This window comes from Sciurus vulgaris, assembly GCF_902686455.1.
Source record: "Sciurus vulgaris genome assembly, chromosome: 8".
NCBI classification, from domain to species: Eukaryota; Metazoa; Chordata; class Mammalia; order Rodentia; family Sciuridae; genus Sciurus; species Sciurus vulgaris.
In genome coordinates this window covers 90883845-90908444 of record NC_136468.1, presented here as the reverse complement: position 1 = coordinate 90908444, position 24600 = coordinate 90883845, and the positions used below count along the sequence as shown (strand labels likewise).

At 41.1% G+C, this 24600-nt stretch overlaps 1 protein-coding gene across 3 annotated transcripts in view; it reads left to right on the top strand.

Annotated features, from left to right (window-relative positions):
* The first annotated feature begins 4113 nt into the window (after positions 1 to 4113).
* Positions 4114 to 24600, top strand: part of SCRN1 (secernin 1) — a 65071-nt gene continuing 44584 nt past the window's right edge. Inside the window, exon 1 of one of the 3 annotated variants that reach the window (XM_079152125.1) lies at positions 4114 to 5316. The gene's annotated coding sequence lies outside the window, so the exon portion shown is untranslated. Of the gene's footprint in view, positions 5317 to 18161; positions 18184 to 21809; positions 21831 to 24600 lie in introns of those variants that run through there. The other 2 variants (XM_079152126.1, XM_079152127.1) reach the window with 2 other exon arrangements.

Below are 24600 nucleotides of genomic sequence, written 5' to 3'. Positions count from 1 at the left end.
TGTGAAGGAAAAGTAGTCATGGGACTAGCTATTATGAACAACTAGAGAGTCAGCCAAATATGTGAAACTACTGTTGTCAGATGCTGGACAACAGGCAAAGAGGGATTGTGATTCCAATGAGAAAAGACACATGAGTTAAAGCCAGCAATCGCCCCAGTTGGGGGCAAGGGAAACAAATCAGGTGTGGTGGTGCACAACTGTAGTCCCAGCTACTCAGGAGACTGAGGCAGAAGGATACCTTGAGCCCAAGAATCTGAGACCAGCCTGGGCAATAGTCAGACCTAGTCGCAAAACCCACAAATGCCAAAACAAAACACCTGAAATGGACAAATAAAAGGGAAACTAAACAGAGCCCTGTTGTCTGGATGAGTTGAAGAAATGGATAAGGGTTTAGGGAAGTCAGGGCAACTAGAATTTGTGGGCAGCAGCCAGGAGAGGAGAAGATTAAACAGAGAAAGAACTTGGGAAATTTTCTTAAGGGTTTTGGGGAGTCACTGACAAACTAGCAACCTGCATATAGTGAAACTCTACAGGCTGGTCAAAGAACAACTTCTGAGTAAAGAATAATTATTAGGAGCTATAAATCAAATAATTCCTTGAGCGCACACAAAACTGGGAAATGTTCAAATTTCTGCCAACCAGAATCAACTTATCATGTGGTACATTCATAAGAGACCCTAAGTGAGTTGAACTTTAGTAGGACTAAAGCTACCCTACAGCTGCCCTAAACAGTTTATAAGCAAGCTTCAAATGGATCCAGCTGATTCTTAAGTAATAGACAATTAGAAAAAGCCCAACACCTTTCAAAATAAATTTTTTTTACTTTTAAAGATTGCACTTTGATTCATTGTACATAAATGGGGTACAACTTTCTGTTTCCACGGTTGTACACAATGTAGATTCACACCATCCGTGTAATCATACATGTACATAGGGTAATGAATAGGTCTCATTCCACCATTTTTCATACCTCTGCCCTCTCCCCCTCTCATTTCCCTCTATGTTAATCCAAATTTCCTCCATTTTTCTCTTACCCCCGACCCCTTTACCCCCATTATGTACCATCCTTCACTTATCAGGGAAAAAATTCAGCCTTTTTGAGATTAGCTTATTTCATTTAGCATGATATTCTCCAATTCCATTTGTTTACCTGCAAATGCCATAATTTTATTCTTCTTTATGGCTGAATAATATTCCATGTGTACATATACTACAGTTTCTTTATCCATTCATCTGTTGAAGGGCACGTAGGTTGGTTCCACAATCTAGCTATTGTGAATTGAGCTGCGATAAACATTGATGTGGTTGCATCACTGTAGTATGTTGATTTTAAGTCCTGTGGGTATAAACCGAGGAGTGGGATAACTGGGTCAAAAGGTAGGTCCATTCCAAGTTTTCTGAGGAATCTCGTACTGCTTTCCAGAGTGACTGCACCAATTTGCAACTCCACCAGCAAAGTGCAAGTGTACCTTTTCCCCCACATCCACACCAACACCACTTTAAAAAAGTCTTATCATTTACAACACAAAATTCCCTTAGTCTGGCATCTAAATTACAAGATGAGTGAGGGAATAAAAACAGGTTAAAATTGATAGAAGTTATAAAATTAGCATATAAGGACTTTTTAAAAATTCTTTGTAGTTGTAGATGGACAGAATGCCTTTATTTTATTTTATTTATTTATTTATTTTTATGTGGTGCTAAGGATCAAAACCAGAGCCTCACACATGCTAGTCAAGTGCTTTGCCACTGAGTTTCAGCCCTGGCCTGCATATAAGGACTTTAAAACAGCTATTAAAATAGTATAACTATGATCAGGTATTTAAAGGAAAGCACATATAATGTGAGAAGAATGGGTGACATAAAAAGAACCAAATAGAACCCCAGGAGATGAAAAATAAACTACTACTATAAAAACTTCATTGGTGATATTTATAGCAGATAAGATACTATAGAAGAAAAGTAACTAAACTTGAATAAATACCAAGAGAAATTATTCAAAAGAAAGGAGAGAAAAAAAGAAACTGAAAAAAAAAAAAAAAAAAAAAAAAAGGCAGAACAGAACCTCAGTGACCTGTGAGAAAATATCAAATATATGTGTCACTGGAATCCCTGAATTTGGTAGGAGATGCTGCAATGCCAGAAATAGTTGAAGAACCAATGGCCAATTGATGAAAATTATAAGCCTGCAGATCCAAGAACCTCAATGAACCCTAAGAGTGATAAACATACGGAAAAAAATCCAAACACATCTCTCAGCAAAGTAGGAAAAGAAGTTCCTCAACATGATAAATGGCATTTATGAAAAACTTTCTTTTAGCATAGACAGTTTCCATTAGTGTCAATGCCTTTGCTTTCATTTTTCTACATTTTTTTTCTTTTTGTTTTTGGTATTGGGGATTAAACCCAGGGGTGCTTTACCACTGAGCTATATCCCCAGTCTTTATTGTTTTTAAATTTGAGACAGGGTCTCAATAAGCTGCTTAGGGTCTTACCAAGTTGCTGAGGCTGGCCTCGGACTTGCAATCCTCCAGCCTCAGGCTCCAGAGTCGCCTCACAGGTGTGCACTTGGCTATATAAGTTCTTAAGTCATCCAAAATGGGAAGAGGGAGGACATAGGAAGACATAGTTCTGATACTTTTCAAACCTGACAGGATGAAATATTTTGGGTTTTCCCAGTAATCTTATTTTCACCATACTGTTTGTAAATAATCCAAACAGTTTTCCCCAGAAGGAGATTCTATGAATATCCCTAACTGTGCTTGAAATCACCATCCTATCCCTAAAAAAGAGAGATACCTACTTGTGTGGGGGGAAAAAAAATAAAAGAAAATGTGGTGTAATTTTATTTGTTAGCACTTAAGTCTTTGAACATGGCTAGATGGAATATTAATGACTGTGTAACAACTGCATGTTCTTGAATACAATTTTTTCCTTGCAATCTAGGTCACAAAACCTTGTAATCTACCTGTAGATAAGCCCACATAATGGATAGAGGCCCTCACTAATATTTCTTGATGTTCTTTGTAGGTTTGGGATTGTTCTGTTCTCTTATCTCTCATTTGTGTGGCTTCAATGACAGTAGGGTCTGTGTCTCCTATTCTAAGACATGAGAAGCTACTGCTGCTACTTAATAAATGTTAATAATACCATGCAATAGGCTTCCCGGTGCTGAGCCTGGGGACTGCCTCTCTGTCTTCTCTTCTCCTGGCCTTAGCCTCTATAGACACATGGGGACACAGCAACAGGTGTTAGAGATTTCAGGGAAGGAGGTAGGTTAGCCAGCCTCACTGTGTGTGTCCTGAGGTCATGGCTGCCATCAAAGGACAGCATGGTGTGCAGGTGCTGTCCTTTTCATGAGAAGTAACACCCAATGAACACAGAAAGGCATAGATTGCATTTGCTTTTATAGTGATGGTGACTTATAGCATGCTTTTAAACTGGACACTTAAAACAGTGACTCTGGGACTTTAATGAGTAAGAGAAACAACTGAAGAACTCAAAAAAAAAAAAAAAAAAAAAAAAAAAGAAAAAATGCAAATTCGCTGGCTCCAGCCCTAGAGACTCTGAATTCAGGACATCTGGGCCAGATCCTAGGAACAAGCCCTTTTGTAGTTTTAATGCTGATTATTTAAAGTTAATGGGTTCAATTTTCTTGGTTGGAGTAAAGAACAACTAAGACACCTTTGTGCTCTAAGAGTGCTTTGCCTGTAGTATTTACACTCATTTCCTCAGTCCTCTCCCATTGTCTGTTTACTTGTGGGCCAGTCTCAAATAAGGCACAATATTGAAAGCACATGGGAAAAAGTCTCCCTCCTTCCTTAGCAACCTCTCACCCAACTCCCTCCTCCTCCCATCTACTCTTACAGTTTCTTATGTATCCTTCCAAAGAGATTCTACCATTTGAAAACACAGGAGTCAGTCTCTGATTTTGAATATAAAAGTACAGGGATAAGATTTTTTTCTTCTAACATATGTTAAGACACACAATGTTCAATGTTCTGCACCATTTTTGTTTTTTTAAAAAAAAGACCCTTTCGCTTAGTATAGGTTGAAAAAAAAATTTTTTTAAATCAGTACAGAGATCATCCTTAAAGGAAAAAAAAAAAAAAAAAAAAACATTGTAAAAGCAGGATAGCCTTCCATGGTATTGATGAGCAGTAATTTATTTGAACGGCCTTCTTTTCATGGGCGTGGGTTTCCAATCTTTGCTAGCAAAGTACTGTTGCAATGGATGACCTTGCACTCATTTCATACCTATGCCAGTACATCGCGAGGATAATTTCCAGAAGTGGAATAATTGGGTCAAAGACTATACATGCATTTGTTATTTTGAGAGATATTGCCAAATTGCCCTCGATGGTATAAAACTTTCATTTTTGCTAATCTGACAGGTAGAAAATCCTAGTTTTTATATTTGGTTTGCAGGTATATGAGCTCAATTATCTTCTCATGCTACTGGGTCGTATCACATTCATTTTCCTGTGAATTCTTTTCATATCCTTTGACGTGTTTTTTTCTTACTAACTTAAAAAACGTAGAGTCTTGTTTTGGCAACAGATGGATTATCATGTCTTGACCACGACCTTGACCGCACCCCCCACCCCCGTACAAATTTATTAACCCCAGCATGGAACTCTGGCTTTCCTACTTGCTATGTTACCTTGAAAGAGTTACTTTAAACTCTTTGGGCCACAGTGTCCAAGTGGCAGGCTTCATGAAGTCTGCCGTTATCAATGATTCCTTAAAACCAGGGAGTCGACTTGGTGAAGTCAAGCGGTTGCAGAACACATTCCTCCGCTGGGAACTCTTGCTTAGGTGCAGAGGCCGGGATGTTGCAACCAAACCGCGGGGTCAGGGAGAAGGGGCCGGGAGGAAGCTGTCTTCTTAAAGCTCGAGTTCTTCCTTTCGGAAGAGTCGTGATCAAGAAATAAAAATCAAGCAGAGGGAGCCACTTTCTGCGGCGTTATTTGACCCCTCAGTCGTTCCGCCCGCTCCCGGGCCCCCCACCTCCCAGGTGGAGCTCAGCGCTGCGGCCCCCGCAGCAAGACGTGGCGGGTGCGGCGGGGCCCCAGGGCCCAAAGCGCTGAGACGCGGAGGGTGGGCCCCAACGGTCACGTGATCCCGGCCAGCTGTTAGCAGGGGCGGCGGGGCTGAGAGCCGGGAGTCTAAGAAGGGGGAAGCGCCCGGCGGCCGCCTCCGACACTGCAGCTGCAGCCCCCGATGTCGCCGCAGTAATCCAGCCGCTGCGCACTCGCACCCTCCGCGGTCACAGCGTCGCACCGCAGGGCCGAGCCGGATCCCGCCGCCCCGCAGGTGAGAGCTGCGGCGGGCCACGACTGGGAGCTCAGGGCCTTTGCAGCGCCGCTTCCCCGGGCGGGTTTCACTCCCATCCGCCATCGCAGTCCCCAGCGTCGGGTCGCCTGCCGCTGCCCCTTCGAGCCTGCTGGTAGTGTACCCGGGGCCTTTTGCCCTCCAGTGTTGGCTCAGGCTAGGGAATCTCGGGGATCGGAAGAGAGGTGGCCTCGGCTAAGGGTCGAGGTGACTTCGGCCTGGGGAATGCGGGGGCGAAGGAGAGGGACACCCCACCCCGGGGTGCAGGCACAGCAGCCTGTTTGGAACCGGCCCCCCACCCCGCCCTCCGCACCCCAACCCTGTCCTTCCCTCCGCCTGCCTTTAACTCATAACATCTCTCGGCTGCTTTTCCCGTTTTCTTTCCTGGCAACCAAGTTGCAACCCCCTGCATATGTGACTGTGCCCCCCCCCCCCCCTTTCTCCACCCTTGGGGCCCCTCGCGGGATTCGGGGATTCGGGGTTCCGGGCTCGCTCCGGGCGCAGCGTGGGTGGAGGAGCGAGCCTGGCATCTTCTCCGGGCTAACGCACCTGCCGCGCCGGCAGCCTGGCTGCGAACACGACTGCGTGGCGGGGCGGCTGCCCTTGGCCCAGCTCTGCCCCCTGCGTCCACCCTGTCTGCTACAGCCGAATGGTGTCGGGGTCTGTCCTCCCTTTAAGGGCCTGCGAGCGCTGTCGCTCTTGTCTAGTCTGGCGGTGCGCAGCACTTGACTCAACTTCCCCCGAGCCGCACCCGAGCGTTCCTGGGTGGGAGAGGAGTCAGGGCAGGTTAACGTGCTGGTTCCAGGGCCTCTACGGGTAAAGGGCACTGGTGTGTTTCTGAGATGATTGTCCACCTCAGTTTATCTTTGCCTCTTTTGTGTGGGCACATCACTTTTTTTTGCTTTTCTGTCTGGGCATATCACTCACTCGCGAGGTCTGCAAAGCACGGGAGACGATTGAATTTTAGAGAATTAATGAGAACTTGTATTTAGGGATAAAAATGCCCATTACCCCCATTTGCATCTAAGGAAACTGTTATTTTCTGTGACACAAAACTGACTCGGTAGGGTTCTGTTAAATGATATGGCTTTTGTGTTTAGTATTAGTTTGCAGGTGTCTTGAATTAGGCTTGTGTCCAGTTTCGTGGTGGTGGCGGCGGTGGTGGGTGTCTACTGTGATCCAGGCCTGACTTGAAGACGCATTACTTGCAGATGAAACCTATGTTAATTCAAAATGGCAGCATGAAAAATCAGGCCAGGCGAGGAAGCAGCACAGACCACAGCCAACAGCAGCTGCCCCGTGACTTAAGCCTTGGTGAGGGAATCAACGAGAGGGAAGGCTCTCTTGGGTATCAGGTAGTAAGTGATTCATAGAACTGGTTAAGATTTTAGCATGTGGCAGGGTCCTAGGGAGAAAGGGAGAAGTTTGGGTAATTATTTCCCCTAACTTGTCAAAAACTGGTACAAAACCTAGTCATAACTAAGATTTTGGATTTGATTTTCTTCAGACTTAACTAAAGACAACTGTGTGGCTGCTGATGTCTTTTTGATGCATAACTTAAATGTCTTGTATCTACAAGATGCTCCTAAAAGAAATGGATGTGTAGTGTAAACACAATCCAAAAACAGTGCACAAAACAAATACAAATAGCAAGTTTCTTTGGAAGAGCTGATATACCATCATGAGCAAGCACCCAGGCACCAGGGAATGGCAAATTCTTGAAAGGTGACTCATTTTAGGATCTCTCTCTCTCTCTCTTTTTAAAAGTAGCTTTCCTTTCCTTTTTCATTACTGTGCTGCCAGCCATCTTGTCTTTTAGGAAGGAGATGAGGAAGCAAGTGGGAAGATGAGCCTGAAGGTCAGGAGTGGAGGAGTGGGAGGCATCCTAAGCAAGCTGGTTGTGCACCTCCTTTTTACAATAGGGAAGCAGGGCTGATGGACCACCAAGGCCATATAGTTGGCTGGCAGCTGACCAGAAGGACCCAAATCCAGGTCCTGTTACTCTCAGTTCAGAGTTCCTTATGCCACCTTTTAAAGTCTGAGGGGAAAGGGCAAATTTGTCATTATTAGGATGGCGAACACTGAGCAAACTGTAACCTGAATTTTAAAACCCATAGGTATTTAAAGGCACCATGTCTTAGTTTCTTAATTCAAGCCCATTTAAATTCTTGAGCTACTTCACATTCACTTTTTTAGTGATGGGTCTGCATCTGTAGTTAAGAATCACAACCTTATTTTTAACCAAAATCTTTAAGGTAATAAGTGCATTCTTTGATTAAAAAATTAGCTGTGTTTGTGGAGAACCATTAAGTCAATTTTTTTTCTTAAAAAAAAAAAAAAAACCTAAAATGGGTCATATATATCTAATTTTTTAAATGTATCTAATTTTAAAGTAAATAATAAGCCTATTTTAAAATAACTTTGGAGCTGTACTGAAGTCAGATGGTTTTTTTATAATTTGAATCCTTATAATTTGAATTTTCTGAGTCATAAATTAGTAACCCCAGATCTGTGAAAGAGCTAGAAATTGTGTGTGGGTTTGGGTTTGTGCAATACTGGAGAATGAATCCAGGGGCACACTACTACTGAACTACATTCTTAACCCTTTTAATTTGAGACAGGGTGTTGGTAAGTTGCTAAGGCTGGCCTGAAACTTGTGATATTTCTGCTTCAGCCTCCTGAATCCCTGGGATTACAGGTGTGCTTCACTACCTGGTAGTGTTGCTGTACTTGGCATAATTTTCCTTTGGGGTGATCTTTTTCTTATTGATTTGTAAGAACTCTTTATATATAAAGGAAAGTATTTCCTTTTGATGGATGTTACAAATGCATTTCCTAGTATTTCATTTAAAAAGTTTTATTCCTTAAGAAGTTTAAACTATTTTACAATTAAATCTTTATAATTTTCCTTTGTGAGTTTTTGGTTTTATTTATTTATTTTTTTGCTTGCTTAGGTGGGGTTTTTCCCTTCCTAATAGTATTTTTAAATTTTATCCAGATGTTTTACATTGTGTAGCTTCATTTTGTAAAAATTAAAATTTTTGAATTAGAGTAACTTAGTTTGGATGGGAGTGAGTTGTGACTGGGAAAGATTCTTTCCCCTGTTTCCATCTCCCAGCATCATCCTTTTGTTTCATACACCTTTTACCTCAAATTTGGACTTCATTGTATACTTATTTTCTATGTTTTATAGCTCTATTTTTGGGCTTTCTACTCTGTTAATGTATTTTACCCACAGTATCAAACTATCTTAATTCTGAAACTTTGCAGTGTAGTTTAATGTCATGTGGGGCTAATAATTTCTCATTTGATTTTGTTTCTGAAACTTGTTGGTTAATCCCACATATCTTTTGCAGGTGAATTTTTTTTTTTTTTTTTTTTTTTTTTTTTTGGGCAATGCTGAAGATTGAACTCAAGGTCTTGAACATGCTAAGCTTGTCCAGTACCAGTGAGTTATACCTCTAGCCCTCAAGATCATTTTTGACGTATTTTCTCCAAAAGTTCTATTTGTGTGCTGATTGCTGCCCTATTGACTCTGCTGATTACTTTAAGGAGGACTGACACTTCTGTGTAACTGGTTCTTTCCAGCAAAGAACAGGAATATTTCCCCGCCATTCAGATCCTCTCTGTCCCCATAGAGCCTTAGTCTTCTTCTTTGAGGATTTGAGCATCTCTCCAGTAAATTTATCAGCAAATGAGAAGATAATGAGAAATGCAGAACTCTAATGATGGACCCAAGAAAAACTTACATTAGGTATAAAACACTTCCTGCTCTTGGCTGGATGGAGTTTGGGTAGCCTTGTTGTTAGGGGCATTTTGGAGTCTGAATTCTCTCTGTAATCCATTCTTGTTAATATAACTGGGGCAAGTTATTTCACCATTCTTAACCTCAGTTTTCTCATCTGTAAAGTGGAAATGCCACCTGCAGAATGGAGTTATTATGAAGATTAAGAGATTATGCACATTTATTTATACATATTGTTTAGCAGTATAACATCATTAAGCATATAGTGAATACTTAACATTCTAAGGTAAAATTTTAGATTGTATGATAATGGTTATGTTAGTTTCCCCCATCAAACAAATCTATAAATTCAGTTTAATTCTGCTTACAGGTCCAGAGGATCTCTGGAAGTACTTTGCCAACTTAAAGAGAAGTTTGGGTTGGGATTCTAGCTCAGCGGTAGTGTACTTACCTAGCATGTGCTAAGGCCCTGAGTTCCATCCCCAGCCCTGCACACATAACAGAAACAGTTTGGCTTGGGAAATAAACCAGTGGTAGAGCCCGGAAGTGTAGCAAAGAGTCATTGGGGTGAGGCAGAGTATCACTTGCTTTGTGTCCTAGATAGATCCTTCACAGCCCCTAGCACTTCCACCTAGCCAGTGCTGAGTGGTGTTCAGGCCTTTTCCTCCACCCAGATCGGTCTGAGCCTTTTGTGCAGGTTTCTTCTCAGCAGCTCTTAGGCGTGGTTATGAAGTGACTTGTGTGTTAGTCACATGTGCCTGTTCTCCCTTACTCAGAAGCTCCCCATGTCATCACCCAGGGGCTGAAGTGACTGGATGGAATGTCAGGAAGCCAGGAAAGGGAGGGGGGGGGGGTTCCTAGCTCCAGCCTCACCTGAAGCTGAGAATGATTCAGGGCCCCTCCTCTATCTTACTGATTGTATAGCTAACCTCAATCTCCCAGTGCCTAAGCTCCCCTGAGTTGGGCAAGGCATCTGGAGAGCTCCCACAGACAGTTCATAACAATGTTTTAGGCCTGGTGACCCCTTCCTGTCTTGGTTGAGTAGTGAGCAGCTCCTCTTTCCAATGATCCTGAAAATCTCTTAGCCCATTTCCCCTTGCATTGAGCACAGTGCTTGTACATGGTTAGAGGTTCAAAATACATGTGGGTAATTCATCTGACCTCTTAGAAATCCTAATTAAAATTACATAGCAATCAAAACTCTCCCGAATAGCTTTGTTTTCTCTCTCAAAGTGAAGCCTTAGTGTATTTTTTATTGTATTTAGTAGGGCCCCAGTGACCTGAAAGAGTTAATGAATGTCTTAAAGTGTTCTCAGTCACTAAAATTATCAGATTAAAAAATAATTAAAAAGCCAATTAAGTAATATGACCTTGCTGTAAAAAATGTTTAATTATGTAACCAGATACAATGAAATTTGAAGTTTCTATTTTTATATCCCTACCCTCACTCCCATTCCCAACTCTCAATGAGATGTTAATACTGCCAATTCCTTGTCTATCAACCTACCTATACATTGTATATAATTGTAGTTACATAAATCACAAGTACACACGTATATGCTAATATATTCATATGGATGAATATATGGAGTCCTTTTTCATAATAAAACGGGATAAATTTGCTCATGGTAAAACACAGCAAATAGCTCGAGCATTAATGGATCTTGACAAAGTGGTTTTTAATTTCATTCTGCTAAACATAAAGTAATCCTCTGGTTTTATACCAGCAGGATTTATAATTTATTACTTTATTTCTTCTGTGGGGAATGGATGTTTAAGCTACATATATTTTTTTACAGCGACAGAGTTAAATAATCAACTTCCATTTTAAGAGGGAATGGGAAGATGGTTTTAAAATCCCATTTCACAGAGTTAACAGGTACATATCAAATCACATTAAAGGAAAGAGATCAGAATAGACAATCCGCTGTTTAGATGGGAGAGGAAAACAGATGGTGGGGAGAAGAAGGTCATAATTCAAAGCACCCTTGCCAGATTAGTGGACACAGTGGCAGCAATATCAGAAATGAGAACAGAGAGAAATGAAAGGACCCTAGATGCAGCTCCCTTAGTAGTTCCCAAAGATTTCCCACAGAGAATGCTTTTGGCAGCTAAGCACAGGCCTGCCTATTTTCAATACACATTCTTCTTTCTTTATTTCCAGGACTCTACTCTTTAAGAACAAGATCAAGGAACAAACTTTTCACTAATGTACCTTTATTTCGTATGTTCTTTACATTTTATCTCATTTAATCTCCATAAGTAGGCATGGTAGACATCATAGCCCCATTTCACAGATGAAGAACTGAGTAAATGGAGGAACAGCACCCATAATGTGCGTCTCCCTGACTTTCTCAGCCTTCATGTAGCTTCTTAGAGTGATTATCCTAACTCTGTATGACTAACCTACATCACTAATGTGGTACAAGGGTTTTCTTTCTTCCCTCTTCCTTCATTCCTGTATTCTTTAGTTCCTTCATTTCCTGTGAAAGATGGAAAACTGTCCTTCAACCTGTCATGTGCAGGAGAGCATCTTCCTTGCAGTGAACTTGATCTAACCATGTTTTTCTAAGTTGGCTGGCTTGAGTGAAAAATGAATCCTACTTAAGTTGTCTACTTCCTGAATTAAAAAAAAAATGTATTCAGGAGGAATGAATGTCATTCAGTTTATCTCTTCTCTTTCCTTCACTTCAGAGTCTCTTAAAAGAGGCTTGCATGGTGGATATTCATGCAGCTTGCCTTTTTAAAACATGGAATCATATTTTAAGTGCACCAGAGAGTGGGTAGAGGAGCATAGGAGGTGGGGGAGTTTTTGCCGGTGATCCTTGAATTCAGGTTGCCCCAACATTGGATATGCGCAGAATAATGAGACAGATATTTTTCAAGTATATAGAGATTCTGTGGTCATTGAGTACATACAAATTCATTGAAAATGTCACTACATTCATGACATATTCATTACATATTTTTCCCTAGCTGTGTGCAATGACTTTATGGGTGTGTCCATGAAAAATTATTTTTATTTATTCTTTATAATTATACATGACAGTAGAGTCTATTTTGACCATAAAAAAATTGACATTGAAAAATTGGGAAACATCATACAAAAATATTTTCGTGGACTTGAAAAATACTTCGGTAAAGTAATAGTTACCTACAAGTATATAGTAGATTTTTTTAAAAACTATTTTTATTACTGTTGATACACTTTATTTTAAAAATATTTATTTATTTATTTTTAGATGTTGATAGACCTTTTTTTTTTTTTTCATTCATTTTTTTATATGTGGTGCTGAGAATCAAACCCAGTGCCTCACACATGCTAGGCAAGTGCTCTACCAAAGAGCCACAACCCCAGCCCTGGACCTTTATTTTATTTATTTATTTACATGCAGTGCTGAGAATTGAACCCAGTGCCTCACACACTGGGCAAGGGCTCTGCTATTGAGCCACAACCCCAGCCCTAGATAATAGATTTTGAAGCACAACATTTCATTGTATTATAGAAAACTACATTTCCTTAGTTAGTAGTCTGTCACTTGAAACGAGACATTAAATTAGATATTTTGCTTAATTTAAATTTCTCATTGTGGCCATATCTTGCAAATTAGGCAGAATTGGATGTGGCTAAAAAGTAAATGTCATGCATATGCCCTAGTTGAGCTGTGGGAATTATCCTCCAGCTCTAAGTCTCTGCCCTATTGTAGGGCCATATTTGTTAGCTACAGTGAGTTGAACGATAGATTATTTTGATTGCAACTGTCCTGGGTTTTTAAAATTATTTTTATTATAGATTCTTTATTTTCATGTGGAAAATTTGAAAATGCTTGCATATATAGAGGCTAAGAAATTGTTTACAAAACTATGATCCACTGATTTTATTACTATTCCAAATATTTTTGTTTCATTTTGTTATGATTTTCTGTGGCATGTTTATAGATAACATGCTTAAATTATATTATACCATATGTACATTTGTGTGACCTCTTTTCATTTCATTAGCTTTCCCTCATGTGTTGATATATGTCCTAACTTTCCACAATATTTATAAATAGTGAATTACATATCATAAATATATTTTCTATTCTTATGATCATGTAAGTGGGTGTATTTGCAGGGTGTGGAGGAATACTAACAGAATCCATTAAATTATCAGGGTTCTGGTCAAGTTGAGTAGTCACTGATTTCCTGATATTTTGGTTTTTCAAGTTTAAAGATTTTCCTGTCTTTAATCATCTAAATTATAGGATTTTTTGTTTGTTTTTTTATGGTCCTGGGGATTGAATCCAGGACCTTGCACTTATTAGGCAAGCACTCGACCATTGAGCTATATCTCCTTTCCTCAGATTATATTTTTGGAGTTAAATAACAAATTAGTTTTGATTTTAATCATCAAAAAACCAGTATCTGAAGAATAGATCTTATTAGGTCCTAGCCATTTAGAAATTCTTGGTTACTTAAAATAGTATTAAATCTTTTTTTTTTTTTTTTATCTCAAATTCTTACTTTCTGTCCAAGGCAGGAGAGTTGTGGTAGTCACCGAAGTATTTACTTGGCATCTATGTTAAAGGGAGATGTTTTTCAAAAAGGCCGTGCTGGGGATTGAACCCAGGGCCTTGTGCTTCCAAGGCAAGCACTCTACCAACTGAGCTATCTCCCCAGTCCCCCAGTCCTTTTTATTTTCTATTTTGAGACAGGGTCTCACTAGGTTGCTTCCAGCCTGGCTAAGTGCTGGGGCTGTCTTTGAAGCCACAGTCCTCCTGCCTCAGCTTCCTGAGCCGCTGGGATTGCAATCCTGAGCCACCATGCCCTACTCAAAAAGGCCTTCTTAAAGAGCTGGATGGGGGCTTGAGGGCTGGGGTGGAGTTTGGGGTACAGCGTGCTCTTTTCCCGTGTGGAGTCCTGGGGTCCATGGGGGGGCGGGGAAGAAAAGGTCGAACAGGACATTGAGACTTTAAAGTAGTGAAGAAAGTAATGTAAGACATTCAAATAACAGTTATGCAAATCTTCCTGATTATTATGTAGTTTAATTCTCCAGTTCTCAAGCCACAGGGATGGAGAAAACACAACTGCAACTCTGTCACACCCGAGGAAGGATAAAACCCCAAACCTCTCTTTTTTAATTAACCTGGGTCAAGGTTTCAGCCACGTCCATCTCTAAGAGGGTATTGCTGCCAGGGCTATTTCCGAATTCAGATACAATTAAAAGGTTTCCTTAAAATAAGCTGGTGGCTCTTGAGGTTGCTGGATGCCTCAAGGGGATTTGTTGGATTTGTTTTGTTGTGTTGAACGTTTCTACAGTGAATAAAAGAACTAAGCAGAAAAAAATGAATAATACTTTTGAAAGACAAAGATGTTAAAAACCTCTCTCTGAGGATATTACACACCAGTTTGAATTGGTTGCCTCAGAATAACTTGGGTTTGTTGAAAATATCCTTCCTGTGATCTCAGCTCAGACCTGCTGAACAGAATCCCGAGGAGAGGTGTCTTGGAATCTGACATTTTAACAAGCTCCCCAGACCACTTGATGCTTGGCCAGATCTGAATATCGTGAACTGAACTGCAGTCTGGGAACACTTTGTCAAAACTGGATTCTGCTGATCTTTTTCTTGCACTGAAGATGAAATATAGATACTGTTCTTTCTTAATTTGCTTGACAAACATATAGTTTGATCTTGTTCTGTGCCAGTCTCTGTGTGAGGTGCCTGGGAAGTAAGGATTTACATGATCCTTGCCTCATGGCGCTTGTGGTCTGATGAGCAGAGATAAATGTCTTAAAACTCTAAGAAAAAAAGGAAATGCAACTAGAAAGGGAACTGAGGCTCGTCTCTTCTAGTGCAGGAACATTCCAAGTCCCTCCAGAACCTCACCCCATCCTTCTGAGCCCCAGCTTCCTTCCTCAAGTATCTGAGTCGACAAGTAAGCTGCCAGTGGACATTCTAAGAAAATACTCAGTACTATCTCCAACCTTAAAATAACTGTAAGCATCTTATGTGCTATTATTGAAATAGAAAATTTCAAGCATCTACAAAAGCAAAGAGAACAATAGAGTAAACCCCATGTACCTACCCACCCTCCAACTCTTTTTTTTAAACATATAATTTTTAATTGTAGGTGTACACAATACCTTTATTTTATTTTTACGTGGTGCTGAGGATTGAACCTAATGCCTCATGCGTTCCAGGTGAGGGCTCTCCCACTGAACCACAACTCCAGCCCCAACTATCATCCAACTCTAAGAGTTTTTATTTCATAACCGGTCCTGTTTGATCTGTGACCTTGCCCTGTCACCCCATCACCCCACCCTGCATTACTTCCATTGTGTTCTTCCTCATGGAACTATTTCAGTGTGTGTCTTTTCACGACATGGACTCGTTCGTGGACGTCATGTTCCTATCTAAAATATTAATCATCTAATAAATACTTACCCAGTGTTCACATTATCCTAGCTGCCTTGTAAAACGTTTGTTCGGTTTGTTCAAATCAGGGTCCAAATATGTTCCATTCGTTGCAATTGGTTGGTGCGTCTCTTAAATAACTTTGTTCTCTGACGCTTTCTTTCTTTCTTTTTTTTTTTTTTTCCCTGCAGTTTCTTTTTTTAATGGTTGCTGTTGAAGAAGAAGCCAGCTTTGTTCTGTAGTTTCCCATAGTCTTGATTTTGTTGATGGCATCTCAGGGTGTCATCTGTAGACTTTGATAGTTGATAATTAGATCGAGAGGTTGAGCCTTGTAATATATTTCAGTTGTACCTGGGAATGTGAATGGGGCCATCCAATGGTGAGAGTGGGGAAGGATGGTAGCAGGGATTGGTATAGACCTGGCAAATGCATCACCAATGAGGAGTAGGAAGGGAATGCAAATGTTCCTTGAGCGCCTGCTGTATACAGCCACAGGGCTGGGTGCTTTGCATATGCTCACATATAAACCCAAGTGCTGTATTTCTATACAGGTGCTTAGTCCCATTTCCACATGAGGAAACTCAGGCTCAGAATTAGGGGGTGGAGTCAGTTTAGGAGCTTGGGTCTGTGTCTCTAAAGCCTGACATTCTTTTGCCCCTGGGGGCCAAGAGCCAGGCAGGCTATAAATGAGTGCAATTGTGCACAGGTGATAAACTTTAGTCCTCTGGCCTCAGTGTCAGAGAGTGCAGAGGTCCTGGACAAGTACAGGCCCTGTTGAGAGGAGCCACTACCCATATGGTCTTACTGTCACACAGGATGTGCCTTGGTGTTGCCAGATCTCTGAGTTGTCAGCAGAGGACAAATACCTAATGTCTTTGGGAAATCTCTAGATTTTAAAATGGTAGCTGCCTAATTCAGGTTTCTTAAGAACACTATCTAGGGTAACACTTTGGGCCAAGCAAACCTACAGCTTGCCTCTTCCCCCTATCCTATACCAGGCTGCTGGGAGGTATGTCTGTTGAAGTCTTGCATGTAAGACCCAGAGGTAACCGTCAGGTGGCTATTGCCCTTGATGCTGGGGAATGACATTGAAGCAAACATTCAGAAGGTGAAGGGGCACTTAGATATTTCAAGGAAAAACAGTATTTTCTGAAGTCTGAACAAATAGACTTTGACACCGGAACAGGCTGTGGAATGCATCCTTCACTCACTTTCTCCATGTGGCCAGATGGTATTTGGAGCTCTTGGTACTAGCAAGTGCCGTTCAGATCTCATGGAAACCCTGGGAGGAGTGTGCAATCTCACTGTCCCTGTTTATGAAAGGCTTGGACAGGGACATGACTGAGATTTGAACCCAGGGGGGCTCCAGCATCTGCTTAATGCTATGACTTGCATATGGAATGTTCCCCAACGACCCAGGTGTTTAAAGACTAATTCCCCAGCTCAGTGCTACGGGGAGGTGGTGGAACCATTATGAGCTGGGGCCCAGAGAGAGGTCTTAGGTCACCGGGGGTGTGCCCTCGAGGGGGATAATGGGAATCCAACCCTTCTGTCTTTCCTTTTTTGATTCCCAGCCATGAAGTGAGTAGTTTTGCTGTGTCACATGCTCCTGCTGCGGGGCACTCCCTTGCCATAGGCCCAAAAGCAACAGGGCCAACAGATCTTGGACTGAAACCTCCAAAACTGTGAGCCAAATAGAACTTTTCTCTTTATAAGTTGATTATCTCAAATATTTGTTAGTGTCAGAGAACAAACAATTCTTAATATCCTATATGGTTTCTCTTGATAGTTCCTCAATCAAGGGATTGACTATTCAGAGCTGGAAATTCTTGGCTGTAGAGACATAAAACTTTAAGCTCTACTATCTTAACTTTCAAAGAAATACTTAGTAGAGCTGACTTAGGCAGTGCTTTGTGAGTCTGAGCTAATTTAGATATACAGTTTTCATCAGCTGGCATTTATATCCCAATTTTTAGTTAGATAATTTCTTTCCTAAACACTTGATTATTCCTCACGATTTCAATAGCAGCTATATGACAGCAAAATCAATTTATAAATGAGTATCATTTGTCTCATTTTCAGTTCAACAGGGATGTGAATAATTTTCAAAATGAGTTTATCAATAAATAAAATTCTTGCTTTACTCTTCCGGAAAGTGGTAATTCACAGATATTGAACTTAAACTTAGTACAGCTGGGGGGATGGAAAGTAGGGAATCCTCGCTTGGGAGTTGGTTTCATTCTTTGTGTCAGGAAAGGAAGTTTGTCACAGTTATTTGCAGGGCCGTTAACAAGACCATAGCTCACATAGACAGTCATTTTCTTCCTCTCTGGCACCTCAATGCTTTCTTATTACTGACTAAGGTGACTGATGAGGGTCACTCTAGCTTCATTGAGATAAAGAGGCAGGGCAGTTTGGCAGTCATGCAAAGAAAACCTCTGCCCAGCCCCAGAGCATTCCTGCCTTCAATAACTCCTCGCTGTACTTGAGGACAAAGACTTTTTCTCCCATGCAGCTTCCTCCCTCCTTGTCTAGACATTCTGCCAGTGGTCTCCTAGCTACAGGAGTCCAGCACTCCAGTCCCACAAGCCCAAAGGCAATCCTCTTGCCACCAGTCAGGGTGAGTGTTGGTAGCAGCAGCTCCTTTGCAGTGAACTCCAGGAGAGTACCAAGACCTTGTTCCCAGAGGAAGCCATGAATCCCCAGGTAAGTCCATGGTGGTTAGAGACTGAGCTTAGGGAGACACTACCACAGGGAAGAAGTGTGGTCCGATGCCATAACTCTTAGCCATATGTCACTGTTTAATGTTTTTAAACTTTAAATTGTGGTCAAATATGCATAACATAAAATCGATCATATTAGCCATTTCTAATTGTACAATTCAGTAGTGTTAAATATATTTACAGTGTTGTAAAGGCAATCTCCAGAACTTTTTCCTCTCGTAGAACTGAAACTCTGTACCCATTAAACAGCAAATCCCTCCTCCCTTCTTCTCCCAGACCCTGGCAACCACCTCTCTGCTTTCTGTTTCTGTTTGTTTGACCCCTCTAGGTAGCTTCTAAAGATGAACACACATAGTACAGGTTGTATGTGTTTTCTAAAAAATCTGAAATTTGAAATCTAATATTTTTTGAGTTCTGCCACAAAACCACAAGTGGAAAATTCCACACCTGACCTTAGATGATGGGTCATAGCCAAAACACAGGCACACGAAAGCACTGTGTAAAATTACTTTCAGCCTATGTAAATAAACATAAGTGAACTTTGTATTAGACTTGGGTTCCATCCCCAAGATACCTCCAATGTATAAGTGCAAATATCCCCAACTCTGAAAACATCTGAAATCTGAAACACTTCTGGTACCAGACATTTCTGATAGGAGATACTCAACCTGTACTGTGACTGGCCTGTTTAACCCAGCATGATGTCAGCTGTTGTGTTAGTCAGCTTTCCATTAGTCTCACAAGTACCTGAGATCATCAGCTTATAGAGAAAGAAAATTTATTTTGGTTCATGGTTTTGGAGGTTTCAGTACATGGTTGGTCATCCCTGTTACTTTTGGGCCTGTAGTGAGGCAACACATCATGGTGGGGAACCCATGATGGAGCAGAGCTACTCATTTCTTGGCTGGGAAGCAAAAGAGAGGGAGGAAGAGACCAAGGTCCCATGGAGCCTTTGATGGCATGCATTCAATAACCTAAAACCTTCTATTAGGTTCTACTTCTTAAGTTTTCACCATTTCCCAAGCTGTGGACTGAACCTTTAACACATGGGCCTTTGGGGGGGCCATTTAAGATCCAAATTGTAGGGGCTGGGGAGATAGCTCAGTTGGCAGAGTGCCTGCCTCACAAGCACAAGACCCTGGGTTCAATCCCCAGCACCGCAAAAAAAAAAAAAAAAAAAAAAAAAAAAAATCCAAATTGCAGCAGCTGTTTCATTTAATTTAATTATTATCATTTTGCCATGCTGGGTATTGAGTCCAGGGCCTTACACTTGCTAAGTATGCATGGTAACCCTGAGCTATCCCCTGACCCCTGTTTTAAATTAATTTAAGCTTCAGTTCTTGGGCTGGGGTTCTTACTCATGGTAGAGTGCTTGCCCAGCATGCAGAAGGCCCTGGGTTCCATCCCCAGCATGACGAAAATAATTAAAAGGAGAAGAAGAAATTCAATATTTCAGTTGCACCAGGCACATTTCAAGTTCTCAGCTGCCGTAGGTGGCTAGTGGCTACCATATTAGATGGCACAGAGGGCTGGGGAGATAGCTCAGCTGGTAGAGTGCTTGCCTTGCAAGCACAAGGCCCTGAGTTCGATCCCCAGTACCACAAAAGAAGATGGCACAGATAGGATATTTCCAACATTTCAGAAAGTGGTTAGTGCAAAAAACTGGTGGCTTACCCTGAAAACGGACTGGGGGTGGGGACTTGTAGATATTTTATTCATACCCTGCCAGCTAATGAATTATCTTACTTCTTTTGTCCACCGCAAAAATGATAGCAGCAACAAGATGTTTTCTTATTTCCAATTTACATCCTTATCCCAACCTGCCATCTTTTAATCTCCCCCCTCCTCCAAGAGCATGCAACTTTAAAAATAATTTCAGTTGCAGAACTTAGAGAACATAAATATACAGTCCAAATTACAGAGAAATGCACTTTCAAACATGCTCAGTGAGAACTTCTTAGGAAATGCCTGTCAGCTTAACCATTGCTGGAAGTTAAATTGGAGTGTCTCATTAATTAGAACTGTTAGTTTATTGCTAACCTGGCAAGAATCCTAATTGGCATTTTCCACAAAGCAGCCTTATTCAGTAGGCCTGCCCTTTAAATCTGCTGCTTTTAAGGCTTTTTCCTTGAGACCCACAGTAAGAGAGAAAAATGCTTAGCCTCTATCCATTATCATACATACATTCATGTAAACAGATGTATATAGCCTAACATAGAGTTGCTTATGTCAATACTTAGCCCTCACTCTGTGAGATACCTATACTCTTTCTTTTTTAAAATTTTTGGGTACTGGGGATTGAACCCAGGGATACTTAACCACTGAGCCACATCCCTAGCCCTTTTTATTTTTTTATTTTGAGACAGAGTCTCACTTCCTTGCTTAGGGCCTCACTAATTGCTGAGGTTGGCTTTGAACCTGTGTTTCTCCTGCTTCAGCCTCCTGAATGGTTGGGATTACAGGTGTGTGCCACTTTGCCCAGCAGATACCTATATTCTTTCTAAAAATATTGTTCTAAGAAAATATCATTCTTATGCACTCAGTGGACTTTGTAACCCACATGAGGGCTGCAATATACAGTTTGGAAGATGCTGACTTGGAGGTTAAGGTCAGGCCTACGGCATAATACTACAGCCACCTGCATATCCTCTTCCTGCAACAGTCTCCCACCCCCTCACCTATCTTTCATTTGTGGAATAGGAAGGGAGATACCTTCTTTGAGGAGATGGCTGGAGATCCTGAAGAAAAGTGAAGATATCCAAAATTCATTTAGGAACCAGAGAGAGGAATTGACTGAAGAGGTAAAAAAAAGATTTCCAGGAGGAAATGAGAACTTTCCTGGTAGATTCAGAGGTAGAATTAGGAGACTCATATCAGAAGAAATGGAATTGGCATCTAGAGTTACCACTTTTAGCTCCTGAAGGAAGGAGCTTCTGTAAACTAACTTGGCTTGGTGAACCCAGTAGCTGCTTCCTAATCCTTAGTTTTTCCAGTCTTCCAGAAGTGTGTTCCCTCCTCTTTGCTAATTCAGTTTTTGTGGATGATAGTACATTTTGTTCCTAGAGAAAGTGCGAATTTCACAAGTAAGCGCTTTGGGATCTTCTGAAGCCTGTCTATGGAAATCTTCATTTCTGAATTTCTGTGGGAAATGGTATTGCTGCCCTGCCCAGTTGGGTTCTTACAAGCCTCATGTGGTTACTTATATGTAAAATAACTAATGATCTGAATAAAATTGAAAAGTTAGTTCCTCATTCATACTAATAACGCTTCCAAAGTCACATTGGGTTAGTTGTCATCATATTGGAGAGCAGAGATTGGACATTTCCATCACCATAGAAAGTTTTCTTGAACTATGCTTATCCAGAGTCCAAAAAAAAAAAGCTCATCTCTGAGGTTAGTCATTGAGTAGACGGGGGACTCAGCCAAAGCAAATGGACTGTTAGACTCTACTAGTTTATGGCTGGTTGTGATGCACATTGCTTGTCTATCTAAGGTTGTTTTTTTTTTTTTCCCCTAACAGACTTTGAAATTCTGCTTCCTCCTGTCCCTGGGCTTCTGCTGCCTATGTCCTTGTCCTGGTCAAGTGACCTAGCTGACTTGTTGACCAAGCAGATGCCAGCTGAAGAATAGGTGCTTGTCAAAGACCCTGTGGGTTTGGTTTATTTTCTACAGATGACTCTTGTAAATGCAAGACCAGTGGATTCCTACCATTTTTCAGGATCGAATGAAATGAGGCTCTGTTCCTGGATGAGAGACACCAGCCCTTTTGAAATGGCTCGGTGATGGGAGGAAGGGAAGTTCTGTTGCTTTGCCTAAAGCAAGGCAACTGCCTTCTGCCCCCACACGCAGATTCTTGGCTTATCACTCTCAGATGAGGCAGTTTTTTGTGAACCTGGGGAAGGTTAAGAGAAGACTTTATCTTCCTGGCTTTTCTTTTTCACAGAGTGAAAAGGAGTATTTCTCTGAGCTAGGAGAGAATGGTTTTCAGAGTTGGGGAAGGGCTCTCCCATTTCTCTGCACCCTGGGGAGGAGGCTTCCATAAACAATGTGAGAGGAGGGAAACTGTCAGCCTGAAGTCACCTGGACATTGAAATTGCACTATGTTCCCACAGAGAGGTTTCCAAACAGACTGTTGCTAACTCTACGATTTCGTAACTGCTCTAGGTATGAATGAGGCAAGTCAATTTTAGATGGCCTGCTTAGCAGAAATCTTGAGATGCTGCCCCATTTTACAAGTCAAAACCCAGAGTATCTTCCACTTAAGAAGCCTCCAAAGTTTGCAAGATATTTTCTCAAATATAATTTTATTTGATATTCATAAGAACCTGTGGGCTGGGTCAAAACATTTGCAGAAGAGGAAACCCAGGCTCAGAGAGGTAAAATGACTTGCTCAAGGTCACACAGCTAGTAGGTGTTGGACCTGAGCTTTGGATCCAGTCTAGTACTGTTCTGAAAACACTGATTTACTGATCACTTCTATTTTAGACTCACAAAAAAAAAAAAAAAAAAAAAAAAAAAGGAAAGGAATAAAGGAAGAAAAATGTTTGAATTGACTAATTGATGATGGAAATAAAATATAGTTGGTTCAATAGGGAATGTTGTTGGGTGCCTATAATGTGCGGTTGGAGAAGGGACGTCTGTAGTTGGATTGCATAGGTCCTGCCTTCAGGGAGCTTTTAGAAACAAAGACATATATTTACAAGCAACAAAAAGTGCATTATTCTAGAACAAATGGAATGTGTTAGTGCTTATGGATGCTGAATAAATGACAAGAGTCTTTTATAGAAATCTTCCTGAAAAAAAAGCCATTTTGAATAAGATTCTGAATGACATAAAGACTAAGCAAAGTGCTTTCCGGCCAGGTGCAGAGGTATGGTGGGGAGGAAAGAGTTGTAGAATCATCTTCAGTTTGTGAGATATTAGGAAATCTGTTCTTTCATGAACATCTATTCTGCACAAGAGTGTGTAGAGCTGGGTTTACAGGGGTGTGCAAGAAAAGACATGGTTCCTGCTTTCATATTGCTGAGGTTTTTTTTTTTTTGGAGAGGGGAGGAAGGAGAAAGTGAATATTAATTTTTGGTAATAAGGCAATTACACAAATAATTCAGGCACAGGAAAAGAACAGTATTCTGTGAGACTGTATGGTATAGTGACGTAAATTACAGTGACATTTGAGCGGTATGTGAACCTGCAGAAGAAACTAGGCAAATTGTTTTGGTGTAAGGAAGCAGGGAAAGAAATCCTTAGGTAAAAGTGTGGAGCATGTGCAAAGGCCCTGAGGGTAATGGGGGAATTGGAAAAAGGCCTGTGCTCTGGAGTTGTGAGAGTGAGTTTGTTTATTCTAAGAGTGGTGGGCAGCCTCTGAAGTATTTTAAGCAGAAATACGTGATCAAATCCTCCTTCTGCAAAGAGCTCTTTGGCTGCAATGTGGAGGATGTTTTGGAGGGGGAATGATAGGTGTTTTATAAGCAATCCCTTAAAAGACTACTGCATGATCCAGACTAGAAATGATGGTAACTTGGTGTAAGGTGGTAGCAGTAGGGATGGAGGGAAGTATCTAGTTTCCATAGAGATTTAGGAGATTGAATCTATGACATTTGGGGACAGGTTGGAAAGGGAGAAGCAGATGGCAAAGATGATTCCTGAATTCCAGATACTCTAATGAAATAGGTGATGGAGCTGGCCTCTGAGAGGGAAGCTTGGAAAGGGCCCCTATTTGGGGAAAAGGATGAAATCAGCTTTGAATATCAGAGAAACAGTTGGGTCTGTGGATTAGGAACTCAGATTGAGAACTGAGCTGAAATTAACTGTGTAGCTTATTGGTATATAGTTGACAAGAGAAACTCTGGGCATGGAAAAATTTTTTCCTTGGGGCAGGGAAGAGAGCATTTAGGAAGGAAGGAGGAATGAAGAAGGATGCACAGTGGTCATTTAGAAGAGACCTAGCCAGCCCAGGAGCCACTGAATATTATGTCATTGAGATAGAATAATACTGTATTTTTAAAGGGGCAGGTGATATCTTTCAGTTTATCATCAGATCCATTTCCTCATCACACCCCCAAATCTGATCTAGATCTGAGGAACCCCTGTAGTGCACTGTGACAGATTACTGCCAGCCCACTGTATCTGTAGGTTCCCACATCTGTGCATTCAACCAACCGTGGATCCAAAATACAGCATTGGTGGGTTGTGCATCTGCAATAAACACATAAAGGCTCTTTTTCTTATTAATCTTTACATAATATAATATATGAAGTATTTACATAGCATCCACATCTTATTAGGTATTATAAATAATATAGAAATGATTTCAAATGTGCAGGATGATGTGGGTCAGTTATATGCAAATAATAGACATCATTTCATCTAAGGAAACTGAGTAGATTTGGTTTTGTTATCA